This window comes from Monodon monoceros, unplaced genomic scaffold (assembly GCF_005190385.1).
Source record: "Monodon monoceros isolate NGI ecotype Baffin Bay Population unplaced genomic scaffold, NGI_Narwhal_1 Super_Scaffold_4, whole genome shotgun sequence".
NCBI lineage: Eukaryota > Metazoa > Chordata > Mammalia > Artiodactyla > Monodontidae > Monodon > Monodon monoceros.
The window spans coordinates 10,902,568-10,921,783 of NW_021703781.1; the positions used below are offsets into that span (position 1 = coordinate 10,902,568).

Here is a 19,216-nt window from a genome sequence, read left to right on the forward strand (position 1 = left end):
CCTCTGACCCTCAATCGCTTTCTCTGAGGCTCTTTCAAGCTCTGTGAGTCTGTGTCTGCACTTACAATTGTGCCACAAGGAGAGTCTGAATATTTTCTTTGGTGGATTAGGAGATTCTGAGTGAGGTTATCAGAAGTTTGTTTACACTGATGAAAAATTATAATTGTACCAGAAGATACTTAAAGCCAAGTTGATAGTGATTATTTTAGATAATATGTTCAGTTAATAGGAGTCCAATCAAGGCTCCTAGTCAGCATCTGTCTGTTTCTGAGACAGTTATCAAGTTGGTTGTTCTGCTGATAAAATAAAATGCTAATGTTTAATGTGTAAAGTGGATAGGAGAAAGTGGTAAAATATTTGCATCCTGATCACCCTGAGGTGAAACCTTCTGTGCATACTATTATATTCCAGTTGTTTCTGAACAGCTTTTTTGAGGTATTTATTGATGTACAGAGTTTTATTGATGTACCACAACCTGCACATATTTAAAGTGTACAATCTTATAAGTTTTGACATATGATATATGTCCACATGTTAAATATGACCTATGAATCCATCACTACACTAAAGATACTGAACATGTAAGCACTCTCAAAAGACCCCTTTTGCCCCTTTGTCATCTCTCCCACCCTTCCCCACAACACCCCGTCCTGCTCACCCACCTGGCAGCCAGTGATCTGCTTTCTGTCACTATACATTAGTTTGCATTTACTAGAATTTTATGTAAATAGAATTACATAGTAGTTTGTATTCTTTTTTTGTCTGGTGTCTTAAGCTGAGCACTTATTTTGAGATTCATCCATACTGTTGCATGCATCAAGAATTCATTCCTTTTACTGGTAAATAGTATTTCATTGTATGGATATAATATATTTTGTTTTTCTATTGACCTATTGATGGACATTTGGGTTGATGACAGTTTGAGGCTGTTGCAAATACAGCTGTTATGGACATCTGTATACAAGTCTTTATATGGACATATACTTTCATTTCTCTTGGGTAAATAAACACCAAGGAGTGAAATGGCTGGGTCATATGGCAGGTATATGTTTAACTTTATAAAGAACTTCCAAGCTGTTTTCCAAAGGGACTGTTGCATTTAATATTTCCACCAGCAATGTGTGATCCATTTATCATTAAGAAACGATAGTGTGAGTATGGCATATCTTTTTCCATACATTTTTTTACTTTTAACTTATTTGTGTCTTTATATTTCAGGTAGGCGTTTGGTATGCATCACATACTTGGGTCTCAAATTTTTATTCAATATGATAATCTCTGCCTTTTGAGGTATTTAGATTATTTATACATCATGTACATCATTAATATGGCAAGATTTAAATCAACCTCCTATTTAATTTCTCTTTGTCCTTTATGCTTTTTGTTCCCCTTTTCCTCTTTTTCTGCCTTCTTTTGCATAAGCTGGGTATTTTCTATGATTCCATTTTATCTCCTTTGTTAGCTTTTTTGCTAACAATTCTTATTATTTGTTCTGTTATTTTAAGGGGTTCTTTAGGATTTATAGTATACATGTTTAACTTACCACATTTATCTTCAAGTGATAATATATCATTTCAAATGATTTTATAAGGACCTCATAACAGTTTACTTCCACTTCCTCACTATTAGTCTGTGTGCTATTACAGTCATACGTTTTACTTCTACGCATCTTATAAATCTCACATCCCACTGTTATTATTTTTACTTACGCAATTATCTTTTAAAGATATTTAAATAATAAAATACAAACTTTTATTGCCTTTGTGTAGATCCAAATTTCCAGTTGGTATCATTTTTCTTTGACCTGAAGGGCTTCTTAAAACATTTCTTGTAGTACAAGATTATTGCTTATGAATTATTTCAGTTTTTGGATATTGGAAAAAGCCTTTATGTAACATTTATTTTTGGAAAGATATTTTCACTGGGTATGGAATTCAAGATGGACAGAGTTCTTTTGCTCTTTCAGAAATTTAAAAATCATGCTTTGCTGTGTTTCCACTGGCATTGTTTTTGACAAGAAAGCTTCTATCATCCTTATCTGCATTCCTCTGTATATAATGTAACACTTTTCTCTGGCTGCTTATAAAATTTTCTCATTATCACCAGTTCTTGGGCAATTTGGTTATGATGAACCTTGGGGTAGTATTCTATTTCTTATTCTTGGGGTTTTTGAACTTTGTGAAGGTCTATAGTTTTCGTAAATTTGAAAATTTTTTGTTCACCATTCCTTTATCTTTTTCTGGTTCCTACCTTCCTGCGAACTCCAATTATGCATATATTAAGTCACTTGAAGTTGTACCACAGTTTACTGATTTTTACTGTCTTTGTAATTTTTTAGTCTTTTTTTCCTCTCTGTTTCATTTTGGATATCTATTGCTATGTCTTCAGGTTCATTAAACTTCCACACTGTTTAATCTGTAATAACCCCATTAATGTTTTTCTCATCTAGGTTTTACTTCTAGGATTTTTCTGTTTTTTTGTCTCTAGAAGTTTGATATGGGTCTTTTTTTATATCTTCATCTCTCTATTTAGAATGTTTAATTTTTCCTCTGGCTTTTTGAACATATGAAATATAGTATAATGATTTTCCAATGTCCTTGTCAGTTAATTTTAACATCTCTGTCAGTCCTGGATCAGTTTTGGCTGATTAGTTTTTCTCCTTATTATAGGTTTTCCTGTTTCTTTTCATGCCTGGCAATTTTTGATTGGATGCAAGATACTGTGTTTCACCTTGTTGGATGCTGGATATTTTTGTATTCCTATAACTATTTTGGGGTTTTTTTCTGGGACACAGTTAAGTAATATGGAAATCGTTTGATCCTTTCTGCCACTGCTTACAAGATTTATCAGGCAAGACCTGAGCAGTGTTTTGCCTAGGTCTAATTATTTTCCACTACTGAAGCAAGACTATTCTCAGTATACTATCCAATGGTTCATGAATTATGAGTTGTTCCTCTCCGGTAGGGGATGGATCTAGTCCTATTCCCTAGTTTACCCTGCTGGTCCTGGCCCCATTTTGGGATCTGAGTGCTGTTGTCTCTAATCTTTTTGAGAATTTCTTTTCCTAGACTCAAAACAGTTTCTGCACATGTATGCCCTGGTAATTATTCGGCTGAATAATTGAGGAAGACCCTCTGCCAATCTAGAGAGAACTCTCTCTTTGCAGACCTCTCCTCTCCAGTATTCTGCCTTCCAAATTTAAGTGCCTTGGTTTCTCTAGATTCTCAGTTCCATCTCAACTCCAGAGTTTTGCAGCCTCTGCCTGTGTTTCTCCTCAGTGTGCAATGGTCCAGAAAATCTCAAAGCAACAAATGTTGGCAATCCTAGGGTTCCCTCATTTGTTTTCCATCTCTCTGAGATCACTATCTTTCATTGCCTGATATCCAATAACTTGAAAATCATTTCTTAACTTACTCTGATTTTTTTTTGTTGTTTCAGGCAAGGGCATAAATTCAATTCTTATTACTGCTTCTTAGCCAGAACCAGAAGCCTTCTCTGCTTTCTTTCTTTTAAAAAAGAGCAACCTGACTATACTAAATAGAAGAGAGGGTAGGAGCACAGAAATCACTTAGGAAAAAAACTCTACAGAATTTGGGAGAAAGAAATAACCCTAATTAATGTAAATGAGCAAATGTTTGTTTAAATATATAAGTGAAATAGGAAAGACTTTGAAAATCCACCTTGCAGAAAAGCTCAAGAGTAGCTTCTAGAAATATATCATTTACAAGCATGCCAATATCATTATTTTTATATATTCTCAATGCAAAATAGAAGAGGGAAAATATCATCCCAGTCATAAAGCTCTGTGTAGTTTTAAAACATGTGACTATTTCCCCTGCCCCAATGTGGCTGTGCGGATCCATTTACTATGCACTGGGTAACTGCATCTAAGGGCACTGTAGATGGCAATGAGGTTTTTGTTTTCTTTTGTTTTTTTTAACATCTTTATTGGAGTATAATTGCTTTACAATGTTGTGTTACTTTCTGCCGTATAACAAAGTGAATCAGCTATACGTGCTTCCCACTAGCTATCTATTTTACATTTGGTAGTGTATATATGTCCATGCCACTCTCTCACTTTGTCCCACCTTACTCTTTCCCCTCCCGGCGTCCTCAAGTCCATTCTCTATGTCTGCATCTTTATTCCTGTCCTGCCCGTAGGTTCTTCAGAACCAATTTTTTTTTAGATTCTGTATATATGTGTTAGCACACAGTATTTGTTTTTCTCTTTCTGACTTAATTCACTCTGTATGACAGACTCTAGGTCTATCCACCGCACTAAAAATAACTCAAATTTCGTTTTGTTTCTTTTTATGGCTGAGTAACATTCCATTTTATTTATGTGCCACATCTTCTGTATCCATTCATCTGTCGATGGATACTTAGGTTGCTTCCATGTCCTGGCTATTGTAAATAGTGCTGCAATGAATATTGTGGAACATGACTCTTTTTGAATTACTGTTTTCTCAGGGTATATACCCAGTAGTGGTAATGCTGGGTCGTATGGTAGCTCTACTTTTAGTTTTTTAAGGAACCTCCATACTGTTCTCCATAGTGGCTATACCAATTTACATTCCCATCAATAGTGCAACAGGGTTCCCTTTTCTCCACACCCTCTCCTCCATTTATTGTTTGTAGATTTTTTTTTTTTTTTTTTTTTTTTTTGGTGGTACGCAGGCCTCTCACTGTTGTGGCCTCTTCTGTTGTGGAGCACAGGCTCCGTACACGCAGGCTCAGCGGCCATGGCTCACGGGGCTAGCCGCTCCACGGCATGTGGGATCTTCCCGGTCCGGGGCACGAACCCGTGTCCCGTGCATCGGCAGGTGGACTCTCAACCACTGCGCCACCAGGGAAGCCCTGTAGATTTTTTGATGATGGCCATTCTGACCGGTGTGAGGTGATACCTCATTGTAGTTCTGATTTGCATTTCTCTAATGATTTGTGATGTTGAGCATCCTTTCATGTGTTTGTTGGCAATCTGTATATCTTCTCTGGAGAAATGTCTGTTTAGGTCTTCTGCCCATTTTTGGATTGGGTTGTTTGGTTTTTTTTGATATTGAGCTGCATGAGCTGCTTGTATATTTTGGAGATTAATCCTCTGGCAGTTGCAAATTTTTTCTCTCATTCTGAAGGGTTGTCTTTTGGTCTTGTTTATGGTCTCTTTTGCTGTGCAAAAGCTTTTAAGTTTCATTAGGTCCCATTTGTTTATTTTTGTTTTTATTTCCACTGCTCTAGGAGGTGGGTCAAAAAGGATCTTCCTGTGACTTATGTCATAGACTGTTCTGCCTATGTTTTCCTTTAGGAGTTTTATAGTGTCTGGCCTTACATTTAGGTCTTTAATCCATTTTGTGTTTATTTTTGTGTATGGTGTTAGGGAGTGTTCTAATTTCATTCTTTTCCATGTAGCTGTCCAGTTTTCCCAGCACCACTTATTGAAGAGGCTGTCTTTTCTCCATTGTATATTCTTGCCTCCTTTATCAAAGATAAAGTGACCATATGTATGTGGGTTTATCTCCAGGCTTTCTATCCTGTTCCAGTGATCTATATTTCTGTTTTTGTGCCAGTACCATACTGTCTTTTTTTTTTTTTGAATTTTATTTACTTTTTTATACAGCAGGTTCTTACTAGTCATCCATTTTATACACATCAGTGTATACATGTCAATCCCAATCTCCCAATTCATCACACTCCTACCCCTACCCCCTACTGCTTTCCCCCCTTGGTGTCCATATGTTTGTTCTCTACATCTGTGTCTCTATTTCTGCCCTGCAAACCGGTTCATCTGTACCATTTTTCTAGGTTCCACATATATGCATTAATGTACGATATTTGTTTTTCTCTTTCTGACTTCCTTCATTCTGTATGACAGTCTCTAGATCCATCCACGTCTCTACAAATGACCCAGTTTTGTTCCTTTTTATGGCTGAGTAATAGTCCATTGTATATATGTACCACATCTTCTTTATCCATTTGTCTGTGGATGGGCATTTAGGTTGCTTCCATGACCTGGCTGTTGTAAATAGTGCTACAATGAACATTGGGGTGCATGTGTCTTTTTGAATTATGAGTACCATACAGTCTTGATGACTACAGCTTTGTAGTATAGTCTGAAGTCAGGGAGCCGGATTCCTCCAGTTATGTTTCTCTTTCTCAAGACTGCTTTGGCTATTCAGGGTCTTTTGTGTTTCCATACAAATTGTGAATTGTTTTGTTCTAGTTCTGTGAAAAATGCCATTGGTATTTGATAGGGATTGCATTGAATCTGTAGATTGCTTTGGGTAGTATAGTCATTTTCACAATGTTGATTCTTCCAATCCAAGAACATGGTATATCTCTCCATCTGTACGTATCATCTTTAATTTTTCATCAATGTCTTATAGTTTTCTGCATACAGGTCTTTTGTCTCCTTAGGTAGGTTTATTCCTAGGTATTTTATTCTTTTTGTTGCAATGTTAAATGGGAGTGTTTCCTTAATTTCTCTTTTAGTTTTGGCAATGAGGTTTTGAAAGCCTTCACGAGACCCAAGTCTCATCTTTGCAGAATGATGCAAGAGCTCATTACTGTTGATGAATTTTAAATAGAACAATCATTTTGATTGCTTAAGTCTGACTCAGTAAGCCTGCAAAAGCATTTCTCCCATCATGCTGAATCCTCAACAAATCTCAGGATTCTACCAGACGTTTTCATGAGAAAATATGAAAAGTATCCAGAGTTTCACATATTACCACCAGGCCAAAATGACTCCTTTTTCTATGCCATGATCTATGGGCATTGAATAGAAAGAAAGAGTACTAGAGAATAAAGTTAGGGATAATAAAATTAAACCTCAAATTTCATAGTTGGTTCTTACACTTCCTTTCTGCTTTTCATATATTTACTCTCATTTCCCATTACCTTTTCCGAATTCTTTTTTTTAGCTTTTAAAAAATATTTATGGCACCTCAAATTCTTTAGGAAAGAAATGGACAATAATACATGCTGTGCATGTAAACAGCATTCTAGTCTATTATAGCAGGTGGTAAGATTCTGGCATAAGGGCCCTCATTCCTCTGTCCCATGCTTATGGCTAATTTATCACAAAACATTCTCCCACTGTATCAGGTTTCATCTTCACTGTCTCAACTCAGTACCCCAGTTAGCTACTACCAACCACTCAAAGTACGACTGTAAAATAAATCCTATTTGCAATTCAGCACCTAGTCCATTCTCTTACTGTTACAGATATGGGAACAGAGGCTTCCAAGCAGCTACAGGGCTTAGACTGATCCCTAACTCTGAGTACAGTCATTCCAGAATGTCTCCGTAGTCCTAGAGGGCCAAATATTTTCATGTGAATACACAATGACAAAGAAGATATGTAGAAACAAGATGACAGAGCTGGCCTGGAAAGAAAGATTAAGAGACTTTCATCCTGTTCTGCTTGTTGCCAGACTGAAAATTTACCAAAAGAACAAAAAGATTTTCAATTGATTTAGAAACTAATCTTGTTTGTCAAGCAACCCAGAAAGAAAGGGTAGCATGAAATGTTTGTTTGCTTGTTTTTCTTTTTTTCTTATCCAGCTTTATATAGAGGCAGAAAAGAAGAATATACATATAAAAGTATTTCAGAATCATTGGAAGTCTCTACCCACTTAAAAACCCTTCTCTCATCATTAGGTCTTGATACGTGACATTCCTTTAATACGTCTATAGCTTATCATTACTCACTGAATGACTATATCAAAAAACAAATTCCTGTGCAGAGAAGGAATTCTTGGTTAAGGTGTCAACAAACATAACATATTATTTTCTCAGGGAAGTTTGTATAAAGAGGGGAAAAAAGAAAGAAAATACATAGTGAGAGACATGAAAAAGGAGGCCAAGTAAGTGAGTTGCCAAAGGTCTTTCAGGTGAAATTGAATTTTGAATCCTGAATTCCTTGACGTGATTCACATTACACTCTCCTGCATTGCACACACCCTGGCGGTTCTTCAGGGACCCTTCCCATGACCAAAAATTATCACTCAAAGTTCCAGATAAAAATCACTAATATTAAGGGAACACTTACTACGTGCTAGGCTATATGCTTAGTTTCTTATGTGTATTACCTCACTTAGTACTCAAAGAAAACTTATGAAGTTCATTCTTTTATTATCCCTACTTTGCAGATAAGAAAATTGAGTCTTAGAGAAGTTAAGTAATTTGCCTAGGGACTTCTGGCTAGAAAGTGACAGAGCAGAGATTTGAAGCACAATCCATCTGATTGTAAGCCAAACTTCTAATCACTACCGTAATCTGCTTTCAGTTGTTCCAGGGCCGAACAGAAGAATCTTTGCCTGGATTTGTATGTTCCTCCGTATTAAGAACGCAATTATGGGACAATACATAAAAATTCTAAAGAATTCTTATTCTTTCTTCAGTTTTGCTAAAAATCAACAAAACATGTAAAAGGACATCTGACGTAAGATTGTGAGAGACATCTTATTGCAGAAATCAACCACTAATCCAAGGCCCGTGATCAAGCTGACCCTTGCAGGGAGGGAGGGATTTTAACATTTAGTTGTTCTCTTGGGCTTGTTTACTGGAGGTATGCTAAATCTTAGGCCAACTGTCCCATATTCAACAGTTGATAAAAAATGAGAAGTCTGACCAACTTCTGTTGTTGGACTTGCAAAGACCTGAACTGAGTCACAGACACTTCATCCATTAAAGCCATTCATTCAAATGACATTTATTTGAACATCTACTAAGTTCTAGAAATGATGCTAAGTTTTGAGGATTCAAAGGTAAAACGATATGATCACAGAACTCAAGAGCTTCCTCAAGTGATAGGCTGATTGCGTCATAAGTAATAACAAAACTAAGGGTAACTGTTATCATGGAAATCAATACACAGTGCAGTGCAAGTATCAGAAGACAGGTTCCTGCCCTAGTCCACCAGGGCGAGAAAAGGATACCATAGACTGGGTGGCTTATAAACAATAAAAATTCATTTCTCACATTTCTGGAGCCTGGGAGTTCAAGGTCAAGGTGCCAGCAGATTTGGCGTCTGGTGAGGGCCCACTTCCTGTTTTACAGACAGCTGTCTTCTGTGTCCTAACATGGTGGAAGGGACACGGGAGCTCTCCAGAGCCTCTTTTATAAGGGCATTAATCTCATTCATGAGGGCTCTGTCTTGATGACCTCATCACCTCCTAAAAGCTCCAGCTCCAAATATCATCACATTGGGGATCAGGATTTCAAAACATGAACCTTGAGGGGGAAGACAACATTTAGTCTATAGCAGTTCCTAAGTCTACCAACACAGTATGGGAAGGCAAGAGAGATTATCCATAGAAGGCTTAGGCAGAAGACATGTCTTTATTTCTCTCTTCTGGGCAGTGCTACAAAAAAGATAAAATCACAAAGGGTAGAGGGTGAAGTTACCACCCAGGAAAAGGCATTACTAACTCTCAAAGTTGGTAAGGGCTATTCTTGTCTATGAGGGAAGTATTAAGACCCTAAATCTCTAATTACACAGCAATTTAAACATGTAAGTTCAATGATCCCAGGTCTCTCTCTGTGAATTCATATAAAATCACTTAATGTTAATATTTTCATCATTTGTCCCAAGCTGCAACTGCTAATGGAGACTTCTGGTTCCTTGCAAGATTCCTCAAAAAGGTGATGGAAAGTGTGGAATTAGATAGTAGTGAAGGTTTCACAACATTAAGAATATAATAAAAGTCACAACTGTACACTTTAAAATTACTAAAATGGTGAATTTTACATTACGTAAATTTTATCTAAAAAAAAAAAAATTCCCTAAAAACATTTTCAAAACTCAAAGGATGTTTTTAAAATGCTTACAAAAAGAGTCCAACACTCTTGCTCACTTCTGGCTTCTACTACACGTCACTGCTTTTCAAATTTTTAAAAATCCAAATAATAAAATAATTCAGACATGCAGAAAACTGCACAAAATATCTACCATCCAGAATCATATCACCACCAAAAATCAAGAATTATTAACATTTTGCCATTTTCAGATTATTTTCACTTAAGATTTTTTCCATTAAAAATCAAATGTAACTTACAGTTGAAGACTTTTCCCATCTCATTCTCTGCTCTCTCCAAAGACAGCGATTTTTCTGAAACTGTTATGCTTCCCTTCTGTAACACATTTAAAAATATTAACCACCTGTAAGTTTTTTCATAGATTGTATACAATACCATTTCACAAGTTTAATTTTTTTTTCTAAACATCTTTATTGGAGTATAATTGCTTTACAGTGTTGTGATAGTTTCTGCTGTATAACAAAGTGAACCAGCTATATGCATACGTATGTCCCCATATACCCTCCTTCTTGCATCTCCCTCCCACCCTCCTCATCCCAACCCTCTAGGTGGCCGCAAAGCACCGAGCTGATCACCCTGTGCTACGCGGTTGCTTCCCACTAGCAATCTATTTTACATTTGGTAGTGTATATATGTCAATGCTACTCTCTTACTTTGCACCAGCCTACCCTTCCCCCTCCCCGTGTCCTCAAGTCCATTCTCTATGTCTGTGTCTTTATTCCTGTCCTGCCCCTAGGTTCATCAGAACCATTCTTCTTTTAGATTCGCTACATATGTGTTAGCATACAGTATTTGTTTTTCTCTTTCTGACTTACTTCACTCTGTATGACAGACTCTAGGTCCATCCACCTCACTAAAAACAACTCAACTTTGTTTCTTTTTATGGCTGAGTAATATTCCATTGTATATATGTGCCACATCTTCTTTATCCATTCATCAGATGATGGACACTTAGGTTGTTTCCATCTCCTGGCTGTTGTAAATAGAGCTGCAATGAACATTTTGGTACATACTCTTTTTGAATTATGGTTTCCTCAGGGTGTATGCCCAGTAGTGGGATTGCTGGGTCATATGGTAGTTCTATTTGTAGTGTTTTAAGGAGCCTCCATACTGTTCTCCATAGTGGCTGTACCAATTCACATTCCCACCAGCAGTGCAAGAGTGTTCCCTTTTCTCCACACCCTCTCCAGCATTTATTGTCTCTAGATTTTTTGATGATGGCCATTCTGACTGGTGTGAGATGATATCTCATTGTAGTTTTGATTTGCATTTCGCTAATGATTAATGATGTTGAGCATTCTTTCATGTGTTTGTTGGCAATCTGTATATCTTCTTTGGAGAAATGCCTATTTAGTTCTTCTGCCCATTTTTGGATTGGGTTGTTTGTTTTTTTGTTATTGAGCTGCATGAGCTGCTTGTAAATTTTGGAGATTAATCCTTTGTCAGTTGCTTCATTTGCAAATATTTTCTCCCATTCTAAGGGTTGTCTTTTGGTCTTGTTTATGGTTTTCTTTGCTGTGCAAAAGCTTTGAAGTTTCATTAGGTCCCATTTGTTTATTTTTGTTTTTATTTCCATTTCTCTAAGAGGTGGGTCAAAAAGGATCTTGCTGTGATTTATGTGTTCTGCCTATGTTTTCCTCTAAGAGTTTGATAGTTTCTGGCCTTACATTTAGGTCTTTAATCCATATTGAGCTTATTTTTGTGTATGGTGTTAGGGAGTGTTCTAATCTCATACTTTTACATGTACCTGTCCAGTTTTCCCAGCACCACTTATTGAAGAGGCTGTCCTTTCTCCACTGTACATTCCTGCCTCCTTTATCAAAGATAAGATGACCATATGTGCGTGGGTTTATCTCTGGGCTTTCATCCTGTTCCATTGATCTATCTTTCTGTTTTTGTGCCAGTACCATACTGTCTTGATTACTGTAGCTCTGTAGTATAGTCTGAAGTCAGGGAGCTGGATTCCTCCAGCTCCGTTTTTCATTCTCAAGATTGCTTTGGCTATTCGGGGTCTTTTGTGTTTCCATACAAATTGTGAAATTATTTGTTCTAGTTCTGTGAAAAATGCCAGTGGTAGTTTGATAGGGATTGCATTGAATCTGTAGATTGCTTTGGGTAGTAATTTTCACAATGTTGATTCTTCCAATCCAAGACCATGGTATATCTCTCCATCTATTTGTATCATCTTTAATTTCTTTCATCAGTGTCTTATAATTTTCTGCATACAGGTCTTTTGTCTCCTTAGGTAGGTTTATTCCTAGATATTTTATTCTTTTTGTTGCAATGGTAAATGGGAGTGTTTTCTTGATTTTACTTTCAGATTTTTCAACATTAGTGTATAGGAATGCCAGAGATTTCTGTTCATTAATTTTGTATCCTGCTACTTTACCAAATTCATTGATTAGCTCTAGTAGTTTTCTGGTAGCATCTTTAGGATTCTCTATGTATAGTATCATGTCATCTGCAAACAGTGACAGCTTTACTACTTCTTTTCTGATTTGGATTCCTTTTATTTCCTTTTCTTTTCTGATTGCTGTGGCTAAAACTTCCAAAACTATGTTGAATAAGAGTGGTGAGAGTGGGCAACCTTGTCTTGTTCCTGATCTTAGTGGAAATGCTTTCAGTTTTTCACCATTGAGGACGATGTTGGCTGTGGGTTTGTCATATATGGCCTTTATTATGTTGAGCAAAGTTCCCTCTATGCCTAGTTTCTGCAGGGTTTTTATCATAAATGGGTGTTGAATTTTGTCGAAAGCTTTCTCTGCATCTATGGAGATTATCATATGGTTTTTCTCCAATTTGTTAATATGGTGTATCACGTTGATTGATTTGCGTATATTGAAGAATCCTTGCATTCCTGGAATAAACCCCACTTGATCATGGTGTATGATCCTTTTAATGTGCTGTTGGATTCTGTTTGCTAGTATTTTGTTGAGGATTTTTGCATCTACGTTCATCAGTGATATTGGCCTGTAGTTTTCTTTCTTTGTGACATCCTTGTCTGGTTTTGGTATCAGGGTGATGGTGGCCTCGTAGAATGAGTTTGAGAGTGTTCCTCCCTCTGCTATATTTTGGAAGAGTTTCAGAAGGATAGGTGTTATCTCTTCTCTAAATGTTTGATAGAATTCGCCTGTGAAGCCATCTGGTCCTGGGCTTTTGTTGGAAGATTTTTAATCACAGTTTCAATTTCAGTGCTTGTGATTGGTCTGTTCATATTTTCTATTTCTTCCTCATTCAGTCTTAATGATGCACAGCTTTGCAGTCCTTGTGATGCCAGAAGGAGAAGATTCTCTCCTCTGTGTAACACTCAGGTGCTGGTAGAGGGACAAAGCAGTTCCCTGGGCCTAAAGATGATTCTTTCAGTGTTCTCCACATTGGAGTAGGTATCAGCCACTGGTCTGTACTCCGACCAACTGCTCCTCTCCTACCCTCAGGTCCTGTTGCTGACTCTCACTGGACCAGATTTTTCTTATCTAAAGATAAATTCGACTTCAGACTCCCTGTCATTCCTTCCAACCAAGCTTCAGCTAGCGCCCATCCTTCCCTCCAGTCAGCATCCCCACCCACCTCCAGAAGACTCAGTAGATGCAAAGAGATACCTGAGCAGGGGCAAGGGTTAGGTGGAGAGGGGTGTCACTTCACTATGATTGTGGACTTGCCCACTCTCTGCTCTAGCCCACCAAGACCCACTGGTCTGTACCAAAAACAAAGCAAATCAAACATGTGATGTAAATTTTGTTTTAAAAGAATATATTAAAATTTTTGTTTCAAATGGAGCTGTTGTCTATGTAGTAATGAAATCACCCATTAGTTCTCTGTTCATGAAAGATATAAGTATAGTGACAACAGAAGACCTGACTCTGGGTTCCACCTTTACGAGGCCTTAAATCAGCATTCCAAGTTAGAATGTTAAGTGTAAATAATGTGTGAATATCCACAATTAAGGAACTAATCTGTGTGGGGACCACTTCTACTTACTTGGTAAAGACAAACTTCTTCAAAATTATTTATTTATAACGTATGTACATTAAAACTCACCCATTCTTGAGGCGAATACAGTTCTATGAGTTTTAACACGTCTGGATCACACAAGCATGATGATCAGAACAGACAGTGCCATCATTCCCCAAATTCCCTCGTGCTACCTCTTATAATCATACCTTTCCCCAACCTCGTAAGCCCAGCAGCCACTGATCTGTTTCCATCACTATAGCTTTTCCTTTTCTAGAATATCATATAAAGCAATTGTACAGTATGTACTTTTTTGAGACTAGTTTGTTTCACTTATCAGAATACATGTGAAGTTCATCCATGGTGTCACAGGTATCAGTAGTTTGCTTCTGCTTAATGCTGAGTAATATTCCATTGCATTAATTTATTATAGTTTGTTTAGTCTTTTACCTGTTGAAGAAAGTTTGGGTTGTTTCTAGTTTGGGGTGATCATAAGTAATGCTGCCTAAATATTTTTGTATAAGTTTTTTTGTGAATGTAAGTGTTCATTTCTCTCTGGTAAATACCCAGGAGTGAGACTGCTGATGATAATGGTGAGCGTACATTCAACCTCACAAGAAGCCACTAAACCATTTTCTAGAGTGGCTGTGCCCCAAGCAATGTAAGAAAGTCCCCAGAGCTCCTCACCCCTGCCAGACCTTGAGAGTGCCAATTTTGGAGTATTTTGTTACTATATTTTTAAAAATTAGACATTCTATAATAGGTGTGTATAGCATGGATAGTAATTAAGCACACAAAAAGATGAACATCATTAATCATTACGAAAATGCAAATCAAGCTCTTCTAACACTCTCATGAAAAGGGTATTAGGTTTCACACTAAAGAAACAAAAAATATTTCTTTCCAGGAGGTAAATAGTATAGCAATGTTGGCAGTATGACTCTCAACTTGATGGTCTGTGGATGCGAGAGGAAAACAAGGAGATTCAACAAAGATTCTGGAAGAATGCCTGGTCCAAAAATAAGAAAATACACTCCACGGTGTGCTGAAAGTTACTTGCTGGGTATCTCTAATCTGTTGTTGGAAATGGGGTGTAGAATTGATTTCCCAATAATGGATTTTTTTTTTTTTTTGCGGTACGCGGGCCTCTCACTGTTGTGGCCTCTCCCGTTGCGGAGCACAGGCTGTGGGCGTGCAGGCTCAGCGGCCATGGCTCACGAGCTCAGCCGTTCCGCGGCATGTGGGATCCTCCCGGACCGGGGCAGGAACCCGTGTCCTGCATCGGCAGGCGGACCCTCAACCACTGCGCCACCAGGGAAGCCCCCCAATAATGGGTTTTTGACAGTTGTTAAAAAAAAAAAAGGTATTACATTTGCAGTTGAAAAGTGTAACTTTTCTGTGCTGTCTGAAAATTCAATGGTCCCTTCACTACAGGAAACAATGTGTTACATACAGATAAATAGAGGGAAACTGAATTATTGGGCATCAGTCCCACCAAAGGGTTCCATAAAATTGTGAGAGACCCTTCATGGTTTGTACTGATACAAGTGCCAGAAACTTGAGGTGGATTTATAGCCACAGACTTAAAATCCTGCCAGGAGACCTTGCCTCCTATCAGTTATCCTCCCCCAACAAGTTCCTCTGTTCCCCTGGCCTTCTCTAGTTTCCCCTCGGCACTTTGGAATTATGAACATTATTCTCTCCCCACTTGCTTCCTCCTGAGACTTGAAGGACTCTCAATTCCAGGCCTCCTGATCTCTCGTCTTCTTTTGTATCTCATCCCGCCTCCAACTCTCCCCAAACCTTAGCCTCAGGCTTCGAGTCAAGGACACTTCCCACTGTCAGCCAGGCAAGCCTTGCCAAGGCTGAAGGGGCTATTTTTCTCTTTGTGGCCTCTGAAGGCCCTCACAGAGCTCATCCAATTTTGCCTTCCTCCACTGATGATTTCATCTCAATTTGTTGTCAGCCCTAAAGACACGTTTCTCAACTTTGAGCCTTGGCAGCACTGTTAGCTAAACTCCACAAGTCACATTTGAGTCTCGTTTGAGTTACTTTTCTTTTCCTCCAGATTACAGTAAGTTTTCAATTAGTTTCTTCCTAACTTATTTCATACCTTTCTCAGCTATCTTTGATCACTTCTGTGCCAATATACACTATGGATTATTTATTTAAAGTCATTTAATTCTAATCCTAAATTGAGGGCCCTACTGTTCAATAAATGATAAATGCAGTAAGAATGCTTCCGTCTTCCATTTGCTTCATTATAGGGTCATTTCTATGGTACACTGCATTAGGAAGGTTCTTTGGAGTCAATTATTTTGATCTATTCTTTCTGGAAATAAGAGCTAACATTCTTTAAGAGGAAGGATGGCCTGAGAGAATTTATAATAAAAGGTTGGCACTCCAAGCACAGACACATTCTAGTCCTAATTCTGTTGTTGACTCATGACAGGACCTCAAAAAAACCATCTAGAAATCCATTACCTGTTAAGTGAGGATGAACTGCCTCTCAGGTTTCAGTTGAGGAATAAACTGCTAAATCACTTCCCTAACATATTGTGTTTTGTAGCTCATCCATTGTCAGGAACCTGAGCTAAAAAACAGGGAAATGGCTCTCTGGATATGATCACACATCACTCATAGGTTGAGTCAATTGTTCTAGGCAACAGAACTCACGCATGGAACTTAGAAAAAAAATTTTAACTAAATCATAAATGAGTCAATTCTTTCAGGCAACAGAACTTAACACATAGAAACTTTACAAAGTTTTATCTAAAATGTGTTAACTAAATTTCAGTTTAGCATAACTTATGATGTTACAAAATTGGGTTAATCTAGCCTGGAGCCCATACGGCCAAAAGAATTTAAGGATATTTCTCCTTGTACCACTGAGTGACACTGTAATTAATGAACAGATGATTTAATACCTATCTTGCTAATAGACTGTAAGTGCCATCAAAGCAGAGTTGGTGTCCTGTTGTGTTCCACATATATCTGTTAAATGAGTAAGTGAAAAAATGACTTTTTAATTAAACAACCAAAATATGGTTTAAAAGTAAAACTGATTATCAGGATTTTGCTTGGTCAGGGATTCCAAAATACTCAGGAGTTGAACATTCAATTCTACTTGTCAAGTGTTGTTGGCACAGCTGACAACTACCATTTGGTGTGTGCAGGCAGGCACAGATTTTTTTAGAGGCAGTTGGTCTTATCTTTAGTGAGATGGAAGGTTTCTGGGTTTTTTGTTTTTTAATTTTTTTTGGTGTTTAAGTGTTCTAAGTGGAATTTATATAGCCTACAAATGTTGAACCTGAGGTATAAAAATATAAATAAAAGTCTCTATTTACATAGGCTAATTAGATTGGAGGTCTGAATTGGGTTAGGTTCACAGAATTGAATCATCAATAAAATATACCCATGCCCCTCAATCTGGTCTCTAATCAGTCTTGTAGGTGGAAGCACCTAATTTTTTCCAATGTGCACTTAAGCGTACACAACAGCAATAGTCTCTGCCTACCTCCAGAGTTTTGTTGTATTGTGCCACTGGAACTACATAGGAATCCAACTGTAGCTACTGAGTTCCCTCTGGACATAGCTGAGGCTCTGTTGCAAGTGGATCATTACACAAGGATCAGAGCTAGACTTGTTTCAATCTCATTGCTGTAGTAGTTGCTGACTTGGCAGCTCAGGAATAACCTCTTGTGTGGTAATCTGTAATGGCAATCCCATATCAAAACAGAATCTTCACTTTGTTGTATACTAATCTCCAAGACATTCTCTCACCTTCCTCAAATGCCTGTCAGGCAGGTGGCTCAGTTTTTCCCTCTGCCACCATCTTCCCTTTCATCTTCATAATAAGTTTTGATAACTCTTCCAACTCTGGCCTAAACCATCTAAATTGTAATCCCCAATTTAGAGATCAAAATTATTAAAAACTGCTTCAGATCCTGAACCTCAAACTCCAGTACGTGAAGTGTCATTGACGTTGAGATATAAAGAATGAATAAAATCAGAGAGCCCAAAGGAATAACAATTGAGGGAAAGGGATCTGCATCTCTAAAGAATCACCAATGAATGAAGGAGAGCCCTGCTCTTTTAAGAAGCTGAAAGACAACATAGCAGGGTAAAGATGAGGGAGTAGAATCAAGCGTTTAAAGAGGAAGACAGTGCAGGGCATTGGGAGCCTTAGAAGTCACACTAAGGAGTTTGAACCTTATCTCAAAGCTATTGAAGGATTTCTCGCAGGGCTGTAGCAAGATAAAATTTATAATTTTGGAAAGATCAATCTGGCTCACATATAGAGTAGGGATTTAAGGGAAATGAAGACATGTGGCCAAGAGACCTATAGGAGGATGTTGTAGAAATCTGGGAAAGACATGTTTGCCTGAACATGGGCAGTAGGAATGGGGAGAAATGGATGAATGGATGAATCAGGAAGGATTCCAGGTAGGAGAAATGGCAAGCTTTAGTAATAAATAGAATCAAAGGGTAAGGGAGAGGGACTTGCTAAGACTGACTCTCAGGTATGTAGTTTAGGCAGTTGGATGGTGGAAGGTGGTTAATTTGACTTTAGAGAAGTTTGAAGTACCTGTCAGAAATCCACGCAGAAGTACTAGTAAGACATTTAAACAGCTGTATCTGGCTATTAAAAATAGAAGGGTTTGCTGTAGCTTGGAAATATGTCTGTACATAGGCAGAGGGAGAGGGGGAGAGGGGAGAGAAAGAGAGAGAGGATATTTGTCTTAGCCTTAGTTCTCCAGAAAGTAGAACTCAGGCAGAAGTTTCTGTGCTACTACGTTTTCAGCATGTACAATCGAATGAAAGCATGAGCTGAAAAAGGGAAATGAGTCAAGGAAGAAAGAAAGACTAATAGAAGTTTGCTTTACCCAGCTGGTTGTTGCTTAATATCAAATCGGACTATTTTTCAGGAGACTGGAGAGCAGCACTGTATGGGGGAGGAGTGAAAGGGAAGAAAAATATCGACCTCAAATCATAGCTCCCACCTCCCATTGGTCAAAGGTTTGCCCCAGTGGCTTTAACTTTCCACCTTTCTCACCCTCCAATACATACATCTCCTCCACTTCTGGGTTGCTCCTTGCATAGGTGACCACTAGGATTTTTGTGGTATCTGATGAGTCACTGGCCATAAGGAAGCCCCAGATTGGGAGGCAAGAGGCACAGACTGGGCATGAGGCAAGGCACTGCAGGTCACACCCACGTGAAGTCAGTAGTGTAGCAGCTGGCAAAGCCCACCTGGAGTTGGTCACTACAGAGTGGCAGGGCTGAAAAAATTGGGCAAGGACTTCAGAGACAGGTGAAGTGAAGAAGGCTTAAGCTGGTTTATAAAAAGTGTCTGTATACTCTAGGACAGAATGTAGCAAACACATAACTAGGGGGATGGGCAGAGGAAAATAAGTGGTAAAGGATATTAAAAAGGCTGACAAACTGC

At 38.1% G+C, this 19,216-nt stretch overlaps 1 long non-coding RNA gene across 1 annotated transcript in view; it reads right to left on the reverse strand.

The window, feature by feature from the left end:
• The window catches only part of LOC114883269, a 408,662-nt gene that overhangs the window by 325,553 nt on the left and 63,893 nt on the right, over positions 1 to 19,216 (reverse strand). The window contains exon 2 of the long non-coding RNA XR_003790522.1: positions 10,056 to 10,131. This is a non-coding gene — a long non-coding RNA (uncharacterized LOC114883269). The remainder of the gene's footprint in view (positions 1 to 10,055; positions 10,132 to 19,216) is intronic.